The sequence below is a fragment of the Anomaloglossus baeobatrachus genome, chromosome 10, assembly GCF_048569485.1.
Source record: "Anomaloglossus baeobatrachus isolate aAnoBae1 chromosome 10, aAnoBae1.hap1, whole genome shotgun sequence".
Taxonomy (NCBI): Eukaryota; Metazoa; Chordata; class Amphibia; order Anura; family Aromobatidae; genus Anomaloglossus; species Anomaloglossus baeobatrachus.
This window is the reverse complement of record NC_134362.1, coordinates 11,658,182-11,674,710: the sequence shown is the minus strand read 5'-3', so window position 1 is coordinate 11,674,710 and position 16,529 is coordinate 11,658,182.

Genomic DNA, 16,529 nt, shown 5'->3' with positions numbered 1-16,529 from the left:
GATGGTTACAGTGGTGTAACAAGAGGCAACTGACATGATGGTTACAGTGGTGTAACAAGAGGCAACTTACATGATGGTTACAGCAATATAAGAAGAGGCAACTGACATGATGGTTACAGTGGTATAACAAGAGGCAACTGACCTGATGGTTACAGTGGTATAACAAGAGGCAACTGACATGATGGTTACAGTGGTCTAACAAGAGGCAAGATGTCAGAATGGGCAGATACTTGGCAAATGAGATTTAATGTTGATAAATGTAAAGTAATGCACCTAGGACGGAGTAATCCTATAGCTGCGTATACATTAAATGGAAGTAAACTCGGGACTACAGAACAGGAGAAGGACTTGGGTATTCTCATTACAAATAAGCTGAGCAGCAGCACTCAATGTCAGGCAGCAGCTGCTAAAGCAAACAAGATTCTAGGGTGTATAAAAAGAGAGATTAGATCCCGTGATCCCAACGTATTGTTACCCATCTATAAATCACTTGTAAGGCCACATCTGGAATACGGGATCCAGTTTTGGGCTCCACATTTTAAAAAGGACATTCAGAAGTTAGAGTCAGTTCAAAGGCGGGCAACTAGACTATTACAAGGAATGGAAGGCCTCCCATATGATGGCAGATTGAAAAAGTTAGATATGTTTAGCTTAGAAAAAAGACGTCTCAGAGGAGATCTCATTTATATGTATAAATACATGTGTGGTCAATATAAAGGACTGGCACATAACTTATTTCTTCCGAAAACAATACTGAGGACCAGGGGGCACTCACTGCGAGTGGAAGAAAAGCGATTCCGACACCAAAATAGGAAAGGGTTCTTTACAGTTAGAGCGGTCAGACTGTGGAATGCCCTACCACAAGAGGTAGTAATGGCAGATACTATAACAGCTTTTAAAAAAGGGCTGGATGATTTCCTCAGTACACAAAACATTGTTGGTTATAAATGACTTAGTGACTAAATGTACAACTGGTGGAGGAAGGTTGAACTAGATGGACCTAGGTCTTTTTTCAACCTAAGTAACTATGTAACTATGTAACTGACATGATGGTTACAGCAATATAAGAAGAGGCAACTGACATGATGGTTACAGTGGTATAACAAGAGGCAACTGACATGATGGTTACAGTGGTGTAACAAGAGGCAACTGACATGATGGTTACAGTGGTCTAACAAGAGGCAACTGACATGATGGTTACAGTGGTGTAACAAGAGGCAACTGACATGATGGTTACAGTGGTCTAACAAGAGGCAACTGACATGATGGTTACAGTGGTGTAACAAGAGGCAACTGACATGATGGTTACAGTGGTCTAACAAGAGGCAACTGACATGATGGTTACAGTGGTCTAACAAGAGGCAACTGACATGATGGTTACAGTGGTCTAACAAGAGGCAACTGACATGATGGTTACAGTGGTCTAAAAAGAGGCAACTGACATGATGGTTACAGCAATATAAGAAGAGGCAACTGACCTGATGGTTACAGTGGTATAACAAGAGGCAACTGACATGATGGTTACAGTGGTGTAACAAGAGGCAACTGACATGATGGTTACAGTGGTCTAACAAGAGGCAACTGACATGATGGTTACAGTGGTCTAACAAGAGGCAACTGACATGAAGGTTACAGTGGTGTAACAAGAGGCAACTGACATGATGGTTACAGTGGTATAACAAGAGGCAACTGACATGATGGTTACAGTGGTCTAACAAGAGGCAACTGACATGAAGGTTACAGTGGTATAACAAGAGGCAACTGACATGATGGTTACAGTGGTGTAACAAGAGGCAACTGACATGATGGTTACAGTGGTCTAACAAGAGGCAACTGACATGAAGGTTACAGTGGTATAACAAGAGGCAACTGACATGAAGGTTACAGTGGTGTAACAAGAGGCAACTGACATGATGGTTACAGTGGTATAACAAGAGGCAACTGACATGATGGTTACAGTGGTCTAACAAGAGGCAACTGACATGAAGGTTACAGTGGTATAAGAAGAGGCAACTGACATGATGGTTACAGTGGTGTAACAAGAGGCAACTGACATGATGGTTACAGTAGTATAACAAGAGGCAACTGACATGATGGTTACAGTGGTGTAACAAGAGGCAACTGACATGATGGTTACAGTGGTCTAACAAGAGGCAACTGACATGATGGTTACAGTGGTCTAACAAGAGGCAACTGACATGATGGTTACAGTAGTATAACAAGAGGCAACTGACATGATGGTTACAGTGGTGTAACAAGAGGCAACTGACATGATGGTTACAGTGGTGTAATAAGAGGCAACTGACATGATGGTTACAGTGGTATAACAAGAGGCAACTGACATGATGGTTACAGTGGTCTAACAAGAGGCAACTGACATGATGGTTACAGTGGTGTAACAAGAGGCAACTGACATGATGGTTACAGTGGTCTAACAAGAGGCAACTGACATGATGGTTACAGTGGTATAACAAGAGGCAACTGACATGATGGTTACAGTGGTCTAACAAGAGGCAACTGACATGATGGTTACAGTGGTGTAACAAGAGGCAACTGACATGATGGTTACAGTGGTCTAACAAGAGGCAACTGACATGATTGTTACAGTGGTGTAACAAGAGGCAACTGACATGATGGTTACAGTGGTGTAACAAGAGGCAACTGACATGATGGTTACAGTGGTATAACAAGAGGCAACTGACATGATGGTTACAGTGGTGTAACAAGAGGCAACTGACATGATGGTTACAGCAATATAAGAAGAGGCAACTGACATGATGGTTACAGTGGTATAACAAGAGGCAACTGACCTGATGGTTACAGTGGTATAACAAGAGGCAACTGACATGATGGTTACAGTGGTGTAACAAGAGGCAACTGACATGATGGTTACAGTGGTATAACAAGAGGCAACTGACATGATGGTTACAGTGGTCTAACAAGAGGCAACTGACCTGATGGTTACAGTGGTATAACAAGAGGCAACTGACATGATGGTTACAGTGGTGTAACAAGAGGCAACTGACATGATGGTTACAGCAATATAAGAAGAGGCAACTGACATGATGGTTACAGTGGTATAACAAGAGGCAACTGACCTGATGGTTACAAGTGGTATAACAAGAGGCAACTGACATGATGGTTACAGTGGTGTAACAAGAGGCAACTGACATGATGGTTACAGTGGTATAACAAGAGGCAACTGACATGATGGTTACAGTGGTCTAACAAGAGGCAACTGACATGATGGTTACAGTGGTCTAACAAGAGGCAACTGACTTGATGGTTACAGTGGTCTAGCAAGAGGCAACTGACATGATGGTTACAGTGGTATAAGAAGAGGCAACTGACATGATGGTTACAGTGGTCTAACAAGAGGCAACTGACATGATGGTTACAGTGGTCTAACAAGAGGCAACTGACATGATTGTTACAGTGGTCTAGCAAGAGGCAACTGACATGATGGTTACAGTGGTATAACAAGAGGCAACTGACATGAAGGTTACAGTGGTGTAACAAGAGGCAACTGACATGATGGTTACAGTGGTATAACAAGAGGCAACTGACATGAAGGTTACAGTGGTGTAACAAGAGGCAACTGACATGATGGTTACAGTGGTATAACAAGAGGCAACTGACATGATGGTTACAGTTGTCTAACAAGAGGCAACTGACATGAAGGTTACAGTGGTCTAACAAGAGGCAACTGACATGAAGGTTACAGTGGTATAACAAGAGGCAACTGACATGAAGGTTACAGTGGTGTAACAAGAGGCAACTGACATGATGGTTACAGTGGTATAACAAGAGGCAACTGACATGATGGTTACAGCAATATAAGAAGAGGCAACTGACATGATGGTTACAGTGGTATAACAAGAGGCAACTGACCTGATGGTTACAGTGGTATAACAAGAGGCAACTGACCTGATGGTTACAGTGGTATAACAAGAGGCAACTGACATGATGGTTACAGTGGTGTAACAAGAGGCAACTGACATGATGGTTACAGTGGTATAACAAGAGGCAACTGACATGATGGTTACAGTGGTCTAACAAGAGGCAACTGACCTGATGGTTACAGTGGTATAACAAGAGGCAACTGACATGATGGTTACAGTGGTGTAACAAGAGGCAACTGACATGATGGTTACAGCAATATAAGAAGAGGCAACTGACATGATGGTTACAGTGGTATAACAAGAGGCAACTGACCTGATGGTTACAAGTGGTATAACAAGAGGCAACTGACATGATGGTTACAGTGGTGTAACAAGAGGCAACTGACATGATGGTTACAGTGGTATAACAAGAGGCAACTGACATGATGGTTACAGTGGTCTAACAAGAGGCAACTGACATGATGGTTACAGTGGTCTAACAAGAGGCAACTGACATGATGGTTACAGTGGTCTAGCAAGAGGCAACTGACATGATGGTTACAGTGGTATAAGAAGAGGCAACTGACATGATGGTTACAGTGGTCTAACAAGAGGCAACTGCCATGATGGTTGCAGTGGTCTAACAAGAGGCAACTGACATGATTGTTACAGTGGTCTAGCAAGAGGCAACTGACATGATGGTTACAGTGGTATAACAAGAGGCAACTGACATGAAGGTTACAGTGGTGTAACAAGAGGCAACTGACATGATGGTTACAGTGGTATAACAAGAGGCAACTGACATGAAGGTTACAGTGGTGTAACAAGAGGCAACTGACATGATGGTTACAGTGGTATAACAAGAGGCAACTGACATGATGGTTACAGTTGTCTAACAAGAGGCAACTGACATGAAGGTTACAGTGGTCTAACAAGAGGCAACTGACATGAAGGTTACAGTGGTATAACAAGAGGCAACTGACATGAAGGTTACAGTGGTGTAACAAGAGGCAACTGACATGATGGTTACAGTGGTATAACAAGAGGCAACTGACATGATGGTTACAGCGGTCTAACAAGAGGCAACTGACATGAAGGTTACAGTGGTATAAGAAGAGGCAACTGACATGATGGTTACAGCGGTGTAACAAGAGGCAACTGACATGATGGTTACAGTAGTATAACAAGAGGCAACTGACATGATGGTTACAGTGGTGTAACAAGAGGCAACTGACATGATGGTTACAGCAATATAAGAAGAGGCAACTGACCTGATGGTTACAGTGGTATAACAAGAGGCAACTGACATGATGGTTACAGTGGTGTAACAAGAGGCAACTGACATGATGGTTACAGTGGTCTAGCAAGAGGCAACTGACATGATGGTTACAGTGGTATAACAAGAGGCAACTGACATGATGGTTACAGTGGTCTAACAAGAGGCAACTGACATGATGGTTACAGTGGTCTAACAAGAGGCAACTGACATGATTGTTACAGTGGTCTAGCAAGAGGCAACTGACATGATGGTTACAGTGGTATAACAAGAGGCAACTGACATGATGGTTATAGTGGTGTAGCAAGAGGCACTGACATGATGGTTACAATGGTATAACAAGAGGCAACTGACATGATGGTTACAGTAGTATATCAAGAGGCAACTGACATGATGGTTACAGCAATATAAGAACAGGCAACTGACATGATGGTTACAGTGGTCTAACAAGAGGCAACTGACCTGATGGTTACAGTGGTATAACAAGAGGCAACTGACATGATGATTACAGTGGTGTAACAAGAGGCAACTGACATGATGGTTACAGCAATATAAGAAGAGGCAACTGACATGATGGTTACAGTGGTATAACAAGAGGCAACTGACATGATGGTTACAGTGGTCTAACAAGAGGCAACTGACATGATGGTTACAGTGGTCTAACAAGAGGCAACTGACATGATTGTTACAGTGGTCTAGCAAGAGGCAACTGACATGATGGTTACAGTGGTATAACAAGAGGCAACTGACATGATGGTTACAGTGGTCTAACAAGAGGCAACTGACATGATGGTTACAGTGGTCTAACAAGAGGCAACTGACATGATGGTTACAGTGGTCTAGCAAGAGGCAACTGACATGATGGTTACAGTGGTATAACAAGAGGCAACTGACATGATGGTTACAGTGGTCTAACAAGAGGCAACTGACATGATGGTTACAGTGGTCTAACAAGAGGCAACTGACATGATTGTTACAGTGGTCTAGCAAGAGGCAACTGACATGATGGTTACAGTGGTATAACAAGAGGCAACTGACATGATGGTTACAGTGGTCTAACAAGAGGCAACTGACATGAAGGTTACAGTGGTGTAACAAGAGGCAACTGACATGATGGTTACAGTGGTATAACAAGAGGCAACTGACATGATGGTTACAGTTGTCTAACAAGAGGCAACTGACATGAAGGTTACAGTGGTATAACAAGAGGCAACTGACATGATGGTTACAGTGGTGTAACAAGAGGCAACTGACATGATGGTTACAGTGGTCTAACAAGAGGCAACTGACATGAAGGTTACAGTGGTATAACAAGAGGCAACTGACATGAAGGTTACAGTGGTGTAACAAGAGGCAACTGACATGATGGTTACAGTGGTATAACAAGAGGCAACTGACATGATGGTTACAGTGGTCTAACAAGAGGCAACTGACATGAAGGTTACAGTGGTGTAACAAGAGGCAACTGACATGATGGTTACAGTGGTATAACAAGAGGCAACTGACATGATGGTTACAGTTGTCTAACAAGAGGCAACTGACATGAAGGTTACAGTGGTATAACAAGAGGCAACTGACATGATGGTTACAGTGGTGTAACAAGAGGCAACTGACATGATGGTTACAGTGGTCTAACAAGAGGCAACTGACATGAAGGTTACAGTGGTATAACAAGAGGCAACTGACATGAAGGTTACAGTGGTGTAACAAGAGGCAACTGACATGATGGTTACAGTGGTATAACAAGAGGCAACTGACATGATGGTTACAGTGGTCTAACAAGAGGCAACTGACATGAAGGTTACAGTGGTATAAGAAGAGGCAACTGACATGATGGTTACAGTGGTGTAACAAGAGGCAACTGACATGATGGTTACAGTGGTATAACAAGAGGCAACTGACCTGATGGTTACAGTGGTATAACAAGAGGCAACTGACATGATGGTTACAGTGGTGTAACAAGAGGCAACTGACATGATGGTTACAGCAATATAAGAAGAGGCAACTGACATGATGGTTACAGTGGTATAACAAGAGGCAACTGACCTGATGGTTACAGTGGTATAGCAAGAGGCAACTGACATGATGGTTACAGTGGTGTAACAAGAGGCAACTGACATGATGGTTACAGTGGTATAACAAGAGGCAACTGACATGATGGTTACAGTGGTCTAACAAGAGGCAACTGACATGATGGTTACAGTGGTCTAACAAGAGGCAACTGACATGATGGTTACAGTGGTCTAGCAAGAGGCAACTGACATGATGGTTACAGTGGTATAACAAGAGGCAACTGACATGATGGTTACAGTGGTGTAACAAGAGGCAACTGACATGATGGTTACAGTGGTCTAACAAGAGGCAACTGACATGATTGTTTCAGTGGTCTAGCAAGAGGCAACTGACATGATGGTTACAGTGGTATAACAAGAGGCAACTGACATGATGGTTACAGTGGTCTAACAAGAGGCAACTGACATGAAGGTTACAGTGGTGTAACAAGAGGCAACTGACATGATGGTTACAGTGGTATAACAAGAGGCAACTGACATGATGGTTACAGTTGTCTAACAAGAGGCAACTGACATGAAGGTTACAGTGGTATAACAAGAGGCAACTGACATGATGGTTACAGTGGTGTAACAAGAGGCAACTGACATGATGGTTACAGTGGTCTAACAAGAGGCAACTGACATGAAGGTTACAGTGGTATAACAAGAGGCAACTGACATGAAGGTTACAGTGGTGTAACAAGAGGCAACTGACATGATGGTTACAGTGGTATAACAAGAGGCAACTGACATGATGGTTACAGTGGTCTAACAAGAGGCAACTGACATGAAGGTTACAGTGGTATAAGAAGAGGCAACTGACATGATGGTTACAGTGGTGTAACAAGAGGCAACTGACATGATGGTTACAGTAGTATAACAAGAGGCAACTGACATGATGGTTACAGTGGTGTAACAAGAGGCAACTGACATGATGGTTACAGTGGTCTAACAAGAGGCAACTGACATGATGGTTACAGTGGTCTAACAAGAGGCAACTGACATGATGGTTACAGTAGTATAACAAGAGGCAACTGACATGATGGTTACAGTGGTGTAACAAGAGGCAACTGACATGATGGTTACAGTGGTGTAACAAGAGGCAACTGACATGATGGTTACAGTGGTGTAACAAGAGGCAACTGACATGATGGTTACAGTGGTCTAACAAGAGGCAACTGACCTGATGGTTACAGTGGTCTAACAAGAGGCAACTGACATGATGGTTACAGTACTATAACAAGAGGCAACTGACATGATGGTTACAGTGGTGTAACAAGAAGCAACTGACAAGATGGTTATAGTGGTCTAACAAGAGGCAACTGACATGATGGTTACAGTGGTATAACAAAAAGCAACTGACAAGATGGTTACAGTGGTATAACAAGAGGCAACTGACATGATGGTTACAGTGGTATAACAAGAGGCAACTGACATGATGGTTACAGTGGTGTAACAAGAGGCAACTGACATGATGGTTACAGTGGTATAACAAGAGGCAACTGACATGATAGCTACAGTGGTGTAACAAGAGGCAACTGACATGATGGTTACAGTGGTATAACAAAAAGCAACTGACAAGATGGTTACAGTGGTATTACAAGAGGCACTGACATGATAGTTCCAGTAGTATAACAAGAGGCAACTGACATGATGGTTACAGTGGTGTAACAAGAGGCAACTGACATGATGGTTACAGTGGTATAGCAAAAGGCAACTGACATGATGGTTACAGTGGTATAACAAGAAGCAACTGACATGATGGTTACAGTGGTATAACAAGAGGCAACTGACATGATGGTTACAGTGGTATAACAAGAGGCAACTGACATGATAGTTACAGTAGTATAACAAGAGGCAACTGACATGATGGTTACAGTAGTATAACAAGAGGCAACTGACATGATGGTTACAGTGGTATAACAAGAGGCAACTGACCTGATGGTTACAGTGGTATAACAAGAGGCAACTGACATGATGGTTACAGTGGTATAACAAGAGGCAACTGACATGATGGTTACAGTGGTATAACAAGACGCAACTGACTTGATAGTTACAGTGGTATAACAAAAAGCAACTGACAAGATGGTTACAGTAGTATAACAAGAGGTAACTGACATGATGGTTACAGTGGTATTACAAGAGGCAACTGACATGATAGTTACAGTAGTATATCAAGAGGCAACTGACATGATGGTTACAGCAATATAAGAACAGGCAACTGACATGATGGTTACAGTGGTGTAACAAGAGGCAACTGACATGATGGTTACAGTGGTGTAACAAGAGGCAACTGACATGATGGTTACAGTGGTATAACAAGAGGCAACTGACCTGATGGTTACAGTGGTGTAACAAGAGGCAACTGACATGATGGTTACAGTGGTGTAACAAGAGGCAACTGACATGATGGTTACAGTACTATAACAAGAGGCAACTGACATGATGGTTACAGTGGTGTAACAAGAAGCAACTGACAAGATGGTTATAGTGGTCTAACAAGAGGCAACTGACATGATGGTTACAGTGGTATAACAAAAAGCAACTGACAAGATGGTTACAGTGGTATAACAAGAGGCAACTGACATGATGGTTACAGTGGTATAACAAGAGGCAACTGACATGATGGTTACAGTGGTGTAACAAGAGGCAACTGACATGATGGTTACAGTGGTATAACAAGAGGCAACTGACATGATAGCTACAGTGGTGTAACAAGAGGCAACTGACATGATGGTTACAGTGGTATAACAAAAAGCAACTGACAAGATGGTTACAGTGGTATTACAAGAGGCACTGACATGATAGTTCCAGTAGTATAACAAGAGGCAACTGACATGATGGTTACAGTGGTGTAACAAGAGGCAACTGACATGATGGTTACAGTGGTATAGCAAAAGGCAACTGACATGATGGTTACAGTGGTATAACAAGAAGCAACTGACATGATGGTTACAGTGGTATAACAAGAGGCAACTGACATGATGGTTACAGTGGTATAACAAGAGGCAACTGACATGATAGTTACAGTAGTATAACAAGAGGCAACTGACATGATGGTTACAGTAGTATAACAAGAGGCAACTGACATGATGGTTACAGTGGTATAACAAGAGGCAACTGACCTGATGGTTACAGTGGTATAACAAGAGGCAACTGACATGATGGTTACAGTGGTATAACAAGAGGCAACTGACATGATGGTTACAGTGGTATAACAAGACGCAACTGACTTGATAGTTACAGTGGTATAACAAAAAGCAACTGACAAGATGGTTACAGTAGTATAACAAGAGGTAACTGACATGATGGTTACAGTGGTATTACAAGAGGCAACTGACATGATAGTTACAGTAGTATATCAAGAGGCAACTGACATGATGGTTACAGCAATATAAGAACAGGCAACTGACATGATGGTTACAGTGGTGTAACAAGAGGCAACTGACATGATGGTTACAGTGGTGTAACAAGAGGCAACTGACATGATGGTTACAGTGGTATAACAAGAGGCAACTGACCTGATGGTTACAGTGGTGTAACAAGAGGCAACTGACATGATGGTTACAGTGGTGTAACAAGAGGCAACTGACCTGATGGTTACAGTGGTGTAACAAGAGGCAACTGACATGATGGTTACAGTGGTGTAACAAGAGGCAACTGACCTGATGGTTACAGTGGTGTAACAAGAGGCAACTGACATGATGGTTACAGTGGTGTAACAAGAGGCAACTGACATGATGGTTACAGTGGTATAACAAGAGGCAACTTACATGATGGTTACAGTGGTGTAACAAGAGGCAACTGACATGATGGTTACAGTGGTGTAACAAGAGGCAACTGACATGATGGTTACAGTGGTGTAACAAGAGGCAACTGACATGATGGTTACAGTGGTATAACAAGAGGCAACTTACATGATGGTTACAGTGGTGTAACAAGAGGCAACTGACCTGATGGTTACAGTGGTGTAACAAGAAGCAACTGACATGATGGTTACAGTGGTATAACAAGAGGCAACTGACATGATGGTTACAGTGGTGTAACAGGAGGCAACTTACATGATGGTTACAGTGGTGTAACAAGAGGCAACTGACATGATGGTTACAGTGGTGTAACAGGAGGCAATTGACATGAAAGTTACAGTGGTGTAACAAGACGCAAAAGACTATCTCATGGCCGGTTTGTCAGTTAGATTCTAGTTTGTCACCGTTGCTTTGTACACACACTGGATACCATCATAGCCTTCTGGCCACCACTTAACTGTTGATGTTTCTTAAGGCGGCAGGTCAAGTCACTGGACCTTCTACTTTTCAGGATGTACCCTTCCATCATCACTTTACCCTATGGTCATGCATCAGTTTATCAGACCTACTCTTCCCTTTAGCCACAACTCCTCACCTTCAATCCACCATCATTGTGGAAAGAAAACGCCTTATTCTTCATTGTAATTGAAGCAAATATCTGGGCTCCTAGTTGTTAACAACCAAAAATGTTGAATACTTGAGCACTATGTATAAATCTGGCCATTGTACAGTCCACCTGTGAAGTGATATCACAGAACGTTGTTTGATAAGAATCCGTGCTAATCAATGGTGCTGCTCCTCAGATGTTCCTCTGCCTGACAGCTCCGCAGTGAGGAATGTTCCGCTTGTGGCCATATTTCCGGGGAACCCAGCGAGTGTCCAGAAGAACTTCAAACACGTTCCACTGCTGTTGATAGACGTTGAGCAGTCCGGTGATAGATGTCATGGGCTAATTCTCACAGCTGATGGGATGACGCCTCCGGGTTAGACCTGCTATGGCCTGCTCGGTCAGCTTCTCCATGTTCACATCATTTATGTCCTTAAAAATTCCGAGGACTTTAAGGGGTTTTCCACTTTAATAAAAATGGCCTTAAATCTGCAAAATTAGAATGTTATGCAAATTACGGGTATAATTGTTGTCTGAAAGATGCTCCAGCTACTGTTCCGATGCTTAGAGGGTCTCTTCTGGTGCAGAGGTTTTTTGTCAGCACGGTGACGGATCTATATGTGAAGGGGGCTGGCTGACTGCTGATTCAATAGCTGAGACAGCCCCCCTTCTCTGTCTATGAATGTAGAGGCGAGGACAAGATTTTGTGGAGATTCTGTGACTCTTCTGAACATTTCAGGGATAGTTGACCAGTGTGACTTAAAGGGGAATTCCAACAATTACAGCCTATCCAACAAGTAAGTTACCCCAATAATCGTAAGAATGGGGTCCTGTCTGCTCCATTTCATGCATGCTGCCGCTACATTCATTGTGAGACATGCAGAGATACATGCTTCCATTAAGTTGGCACACTGTGTGGTTGCCTAATGCCACTACTTCCTCGGAGTGCCCAAGAGCCACCTGAACTTATCATTAACCCCTAATGGGGCACTTTATGGTAATATTTTTTGGATACAAAATGGCGTTAGGCATTGTTTGGTATTAATAATTTCACACTGAATCAAAGCATTGAATGGTTGTATTATTTGACCAATGTTTGGCAGTATTATGTGGCTTCTATGTATTGGAATTATTTAAAAACTTAATGATAGATAATATGTAGATCGATGGTGATAGCTCCCAAGTACACAATTCTGGGGATGTCCAAAAAATAACATACATTACCTATTTACAGGACCCTGCGGGTTCAACCACTGTGTGAATGGAGCAGTAGTGAGCATGTGCGAACACTGTTCCATTTCCTGTCTGTTAGCAGAGTGATCGCACATGCTCAGTACCGCTTCATTCATACATGGGAACTTGAAGCTCCATTCTCTCTGGATCGGTGGGGGGTTCTCAGCAGCTGGATCCTCAGTGATCATACATTTATCACTATCCTGTGAATAGATCATATATTTAGTATATAGGACACCCCCATGAAGGTCCAACAGGCCGTTTGTTCACGGCGGATGTCACATCTACTATCGCTCTAAGGCGGGCTTTGCACGTTGCAACATCGGTAACAATGTGTTACCGATGCTGCCGCGATAGTCCCGCCCCCGTCGCACGTTCGATATATAGTGAAAGCTGCCGTAGCGATTATTATCGCTACGGCAGCTTTACACACACATACCTGCCGTGCGACGTCCCTCTGGCCGGCGACCCGCCTCCTTCCTTAGGGGGCGGGTCGTGCGGCGTCACAGTGACGTCACACGGCAGGCGGCCAATTGAAGTGGAGGGGCGGAGATGAGCAGGATGTAAACATCCCGCCCACCTCCGTCCTTCTCATTGCAGCCGGCGGCAGGTAAGTTGAAGTTCCTCGCTCCTGCGGCTTCACACACACCGATGTGCGCTGCCGCAGGAGCGAGGAACAACATCGCACCTGTCGCTGCACCGGCATTATGGAAATGTCGGAGGCTGCAGCGATGATACGATAACGACGCTTTTGCGCTCGTTCATCGTATCATCTAGGATTTACACACTACGACATCGCAAGTGACGCCGGATGTGCGTCACTTTCGATTTGACCCCACCGACATCGCACCTGCGATGTCGTAGTGTGCAAAGCCGCCCTAAGTCTCTGATTATAATTATCTGCTCGTTTTATTCTGGTGTCGTATGTAAAACAGGTGGCGGCTGAATTCACGCAGAGAATCGTAACTCCGGGAGAAGGTAAGTAAAAGTGGAATATGAGAAACTTGAAAAGGTCTTCAGCCTAAAAATAGACAAGTTTTGACAACAGACGAGAAACTCTAGAGGCAGAGCCCATAAAGTGCGGGGAGAGTGGGAGCAAGAAAAAATGGGCTGAGAAATAACGGCGGCTTAGACCTACATTCAGAAAATCATCTCCAGATGATGAGGAGGTTTAGGCTGAGAAGCAATATTTTTACAAATTGTTAAAGGGGGTGTCTTATTTTTTTAACTAGCCCCAAGATGCTATAAAATAAAAACTACGTTCACCTATTGATCACATTGGCCTTCTTGCTTCCTTCTCTGGTGGGGACACTACTTGACCCCCGTGACCTGGACAGGTAAATACTGGTGCCCTTCTTTTTTACTATGTTATATTTTGCATTTTGGGGGGGAATTTTAATTCCTTTTTTTGTGGCTTTACTTTTAATTTTACCACTTAACCGCTCCAGACAATCAGTGGTCACTTTGGACACTATTTATTTTTTAAAGGCCCGGTTTTAAAGATATATCAACAAGTGATGTTAACAGTCTAAAGACACGCCCCCGAGGAGCCTGCCAGCCACGTCTCCTTGCTAAAGATCATAAGAATCAGCACTAATTAAAAAGGCCCATATCTCTGTAACCATATGGTAGATTAAAACTTTAAAAAAAAAAATAAAACCCCCAGAACACTCAGGAGAGCAATGGAAATAAACCAGAAAAAATACTGACCACTTTTGACCGGTTGACAGGTCCTTTTTAATGCAAATTTACAAAGTATTGCCTACTGTGATGTATTTGCCAACTTTTAGACATCATCTCTAGAAGAATCGTGACAGCCGCAGGCCATGCAGCTTCCCACACCTTGTTTCCATTTCCTGAATGAGAGTCTGGACTCCGGGGCGATGTCTGACGTTGCAGCATTTTACTGCTATGTACAAAAAAAATATTTGGGGAATGCTTCTCCAGTGCCCACGATATTTGCCAACTTCTCTTCCAGGAAGCCTCTGTTTTCTCATTGACTCTTCTAGGGAAAATTGACAAGTATGCTCTATGCAGTCGGGTTTGTATTACAGGCCTCTTTCTTCCAAAAATACCACCATTCCATGGACTGCCAGGGGTTTACAATTCAGACCCTTTGGAGAGAATACAATAAAGGACACAACCTATGGACAAGAGTGCAAATGTGTCCGTCAGAAAGCAGCCATGTGATTCTAATAATATAAACGCGTTCTAGGTGTATCCAAAATATAAAGGAGAAGAAAATGGGAAGATGCCACCACCTACCAGTACTTTTGGTTTGCAAAGGATGGGTCACTGTGCAAGATATAGGGCCCATATGTGCCTCAACAATAACATTTCAACTCTCCCAGAACGTCTGGGACACATCTGGATATGGTGAAACCTCAAAAATTCATGGACGAGTTGGCAGAACTCTTGGGTGCCACCAAAGCCCCTCGAAATGTGAAATGTCCCAGAATCTACTGCTTCCAGATGGTGTCCTGTGCATTCTGATGGGATTCTCCACCTGACAGGGAAGCTCAGGAGCACAAATGCACATTCAGGTGGTATGGAAGAGACGTGGAAGAGACATGGCCTGAAAAATGGGGCCTGATGGTGGAGAAAAGATTCTCCGCAGACTGGCATTTCTAAAAGTTAGCAAGTATGGATTAAAGTGGCACAGATGGCACCGGGTTGTGAAAGATCTAAAGCCATCACCTTTCCATTTCAGCGCAGCAGACAGCCAAGGTCAGAGGACATTTATCAGCACGCAGGTTTTCCATGTGGGGCTCCATCTTCATAATGTAATATGTGTCGGATCTGAAGTTCATTAACATGTCAGTGTCTTCTCAGTGTAACTTACACAGGCCGTGAATGGTATCTGTGATGTCACTGATCTAAGCTCTATTACTGGCTCATGTCACGTGTCATTGTGCATGCTGCGGGAGATATTACGTGTCTGTGCACGGTGGACTCTATAATATCTGTTACGCACCACGCCGATACGTCGCATGTGGGCAAGTGAGTGAGTGACCATCAACCCACTAGACCACAGATGGAGCCAAGCTTACCCTGCCGTGAGAGGGGCATGACTAAGAGCCTACCAGGTATTCACTAGAGCCTCTGATGGTGACATTGTGGTTGGCTGGTGGTAGACGCCAGATGCCACTCCCAGGGCAGTCACCAGAACCGTGGTAGCAGAGCGGAGCTTGATGACAATAGGACAGGAATAAAGCTACAGACAGGACGGGTACTAGGACTCAGTAAGGGCAGACATAGTAATACAGGCAGGACTGGAACAGGTACACCAAACTTTGGATACACCGGCAGACTCTCGATATGCCGGTCTCTGGATACTCTGAACCCTGGACACGCTGGATTCAGGCAGAACACACACTGGTACTGGACTCAGCAGAGGATACAGGATACAGGCTTGTACCAGGACACAGGAACAGACTTAGGAAGTCAGACAGGACTGGAACAGGTATACTGCCTGGATACAGGGGACACCGGACTCTGGGTAGACCAGTCTCTGGATACGCTGCACTCTGGATATGCCGGACTCGGGCAGGACACTGGACTCAGGTAGGATACCGGATTCAGGCAGGGCTACAGGTGCGGATATAGGAGCACAGGCTGGACAGGTCCAGGAACACGAAACCGGTCAGGTACAGGAACACAGCCTGGAAGAGTCCA